We start from the raw sequence: 4,245 nt of genomic DNA, 5'->3' as shown, positions 1-4,245 counted from the left end.
CTCTCTCTCTGTAAGAGCCGGTGAAAATGGTACGTCGTCGTGTGCGTCGTCGTGTTGCGATGCTGTTCTTTTACTGTAATGAACATTAGTCTTAGTCTTCCGTGGCGTCATTATGTCAGTCAGGAAGGTCATTAGCTCGTACCACGGCCAATTGGATTGGAAAGGCGGCATGCCACCTTCGTCTTATGAACGTTCAGCACGAGTTTTTTTGAGTTCAGAGTGGAAAGTGTCACGTAGGTTCTTCCATTTATTCTTCAGTACCTCGCCTGAAAATATAGACGTGAAATTCCAAAATGACAGAGCAAACAGTAGTGCTTCAAGAAGAGCGAGGAGTGTAAGAGAGGCCTTCAAAAACTATGTCAACAGTCATTAACGCAAATACATTTCATGTCGAAATTATCAAATACTGTAACTATTGTGAACGTCATTTCATTATCAAAATACTGTAATAGTATCTATACACAATTAAATTAGAAAATAAACGAAGTTGTTTGTGTTACTTATTTCTTGGAGTCTTGTAGTTATTTATTTTACTTTTTTGTACTTACTGTCTGTTCCACAATCTTCAGCTATTTCATTCCATTCTTGATGAACAAAATCTCTATTGTGGTAATATTTATTTTTCTGGTCCCACAACACACTGTTAATTAGTCTTTCGATATCCATCGCAAGCAAGCAATTACTTCAGACACAAGTACAAACAAGAAATCGCTCCCAACACTCGCGCGAAACGCAAACTCGGTTGCGACTACAGCGGAGTCATCGCATCGCACCGCATCACATCGCTCGGCCCAGCCTGCAGTCTAAACGGGCACCGCTCTGTTGCCACTGTTCAACCAAGCCTGCCCATTGTCACGCGATTTCAGCGCTTCATCGCTCCGCTCCGCTCGGCATCGCATCGCATCGCATCGCGGGCAGTGTAAATTTAGCCTTACAGTTAAAACACTGTACTATTATTATGGTAAACTGCATTTAGGTACTGCAACTTTGAGTAAGAAAAGTTTTTACTAGATTAACAGCAACTTTTTGTGTTTTTCTTTATTGGATTTCAATTCCCGCCCTCAGAGGGGGGGGGGGGGGAAAGGGGGGGGGTGCGGGCTGGCAGCAGCGTAATATGCTGCTCTACAGCCTACAGAAAAGATAAAAAACGTAATGAGAATAGAAACAAACAAGAAAAACAGTTGATAAAAAGGTGACATTGTAAAAAACTGTAAAAAGGCGGAAAGTTGTGGAATTTAAAATACAAAAACGCTGCGGTGACAATGCGGATGCAGACACACTGTTGCGACTGTTCGCAGTACTGACAGGTGACACGTCGGCAAAGGGAGGGGGGGATTTGTCCTAGGGTAGGGTGACCGAATTATTTTCGGTGAAATCCGGGACACATTCACCCGGGTGCCAATGGACACCTCATTCCACATGTACCGAGGTTTCTTAATTTTAAATATTAATGTTTTGTTGATACATTTTGTTAACCCAATTATTATAACTAATAAGAGGATACAAAAGATTGATATAATGTACAGGGTGTTTCAAAAATTACCGGTATATTTGAAACGGCAATAAAAACTAAACGAGCAGCGATAGAAATACACCGTTTGTTGCAATATGCTTGGGACAACAGTACATTTTCAGGCAGACAAACTTTCGAAATTACAGTAGTTACAATTGTCAACAAAAGATGGCGCTGCGGTCTGGGAAACTCTATAGTACGATATTTTCCACATATCCACCATGCGTAGCAATAATATGGCGTAGTCTCTGAATGAAATTACCCGAAACCTTTGACAACGTGTCTGGTGGAATCGCTTCACATGCAGATGAGATGTACTGCTTCAGCTGTTCAATTGTTTCTGGATTCTGGCGGTACACCTGGTCTTTCAAGTGTCCCCACAGAAAGAAGTCACAGCGGTTCATGTCTGGCGAATAGGGAGGCCAATCCACACCGCCTCCTGTATGTTTCACATAGCCCAAAGCAATCACACGATCATCGAAATATTCATTCAGGAAATTAAAGACGTCGGCCGTGCGATGTGGCCGGGCACCATCTTGAATAAACCACGAGGTGTTCGCAGTGTCGTCTAAAGCAGTTTGTACCGCCACAAATTCACGAAGAATGTCCAGATAACGTGATGCAATAATCGTTTCGGATCTGAAAAATGGACCAATGATTCCTCTGGAAGAAATGGCGGTCCAGACCAGTACTTTTTGAGAATGCAGGGACGATGGGACTGCAACATGGGGCTTTTCGGTTCCCCATATGCGCCAGTTCTGTTTATTGACGAAGCCGTCCAGGTAAAAATAAGCTTCGTCAGTAAACCAAATGCTGCCCACATGCATATCGCCGTCATCAATCCTGTGCACTATATCGTTAGCGAATGTCTTTCGTGCAGCAATGGTAGCGGCGCTGAGGGGTTGCCGCGTTTGAATTTTGTACGGATAGAGGTATAAACTCTGGCGCATGAGACGATATGTGGACGTTGGCGTCATTTGGACCACAGCTGCAACACGGCGAACGGAAACCCGAGGCCGCTGTTGGAACACCTGCTGCACTAGCTGCGTGTTGCCCTCTGTGGTTGCCGTACGCGGTCGCCCTACCTTTCCAGCACGTTCATCCGTCACGTTCCCAGTCCGTTGAAATTTTTCAAACAGATCCTTTATTGTATCGCTTTTCGGTCCTTTGGTTACATTAAGCCTCCGTTGAAAACGTCGTCTTGTTCCAACAACACTGTGTTCTAGGCGGTGGAATTCCAACACCAGAAAAATCCTCTGTTCTAAGGAATAAACCATGTTGTCCACAGCACACTTGCACGTTGTGAACAGCACACGCTTACAGCAGAAAGACGACGTACAGAATGGCGCACCCACAGACTGCGTTGTCTTCTATATCTTTCACATCACTTGCAGCGCCATCTGTTGTTGAAAATTGTAACTACTGTAATTTAGAAAATTTGTCCACCTGAAAATGTACTGTTGTCCCAAGCATATTGCAACAAACGGTGTATTTCTATCGCTGCTTGTTTAGTATTTATTGCCGTTTCAAATATACCGGCCATTTTTGAAACACCCTGTAGATTATCTGTATAATTAATGACATTTAATAAACGTATACAGTAATAAAGAAATGAATTACGATTTTACAAAATTTTACAGCCATTCAACTTTTAATCAATTAATATTAACATGTGCTTTAATATTACTGAGCACTTGTAGATGGAATTGACTGTCCTTGGAGAAAAGGATATTTTTCACTGCCTCCAGCCCTCTTGATCACGTCTTTGTTCTTGAGACACAGTGATAAAACTCGGCACAATCCATTTTGTAGTAGTACAGAATCTGCAGGGTTGCTTCGAGAGAGTCCACCTCCGTTCTGTTTCTTTCATCAGTCCACTGGATATTCATGAACGAAAATATTCTTTCCACATTGGCATTATGGGCTGGGATTGCAAATAGATACCTTGCAGTTATTACCAACTCAGAGTAATGCTGAAGACAGTCACAGCTTTTAAAAAAAACTCACCCACTTCTCATGACATTCCAATGGTGTTTTTATTTCGTCATTCCACTTGTGAAGACTTTCTTCAACAAAATTTGCCAGTATGCCGAACTGATCAAAGAGAGTGGAATCATCCTTTTCAATCTCTTTACTCTTCAAATAAGAAACTGTCTCTTCAACACTTTCCCATTTTGCCACTTTCTTCAGTAACATCCAATCAAACACCGGCGATGAGGGTAAATATGAGGCGCTCCACTTGCTGAGATATTCTACACAAGTGTCATAAAACTTGTTAACTTCTTCTCTAAAACTCCTTTCCGCTGCTTCTGATACTTCTGCTCTTTTAAGGACAGATTCAACATTAAAAGAAATGAACTGCGGTTCTCTCCTCTTATTATTTTTCAAAACATCATTTACCTCTCTTACACTTTTCGTGCTTCCCTCAATTTCCTTTATCCCATGCTGCAAAGTGCTAAGTTGACTGTGAATGACCCATAAGTAGGCTTCACTTAAAGGGTTACTGAAAACTGAATCAATATTTTGGGGGCTTTGTCTTCATTTCGCTACGGTCGCAGGTTCGAATCCTGCCTCGGGCATGGATGTTTGTGATGTCCTTAGGTTAGTTAGGTTTAACTAGTTCTAAGTTCTAGGGGACTAATGACCTCAGCAGTTGAGTCCCATAGTGCTCAGAGCCATTTGAACCATTTTGTCTTCATTTAGGAAAAAATCTTTTAACGGTTCAAACAGGC

Source organism: Schistocerca serialis, chromosome 11 (genome assembly GCF_023864345.2).
Source record: "Schistocerca serialis cubense isolate TAMUIC-IGC-003099 chromosome 11, iqSchSeri2.2, whole genome shotgun sequence".
Lineage (NCBI taxonomy): Eukaryota > Metazoa > Arthropoda > Insecta > Orthoptera > Acrididae > Schistocerca > Schistocerca serialis.
The sequence above is the reverse complement of the archived record's forward strand: the minus strand, read 5'-3'. Positions refer to the sequence as shown.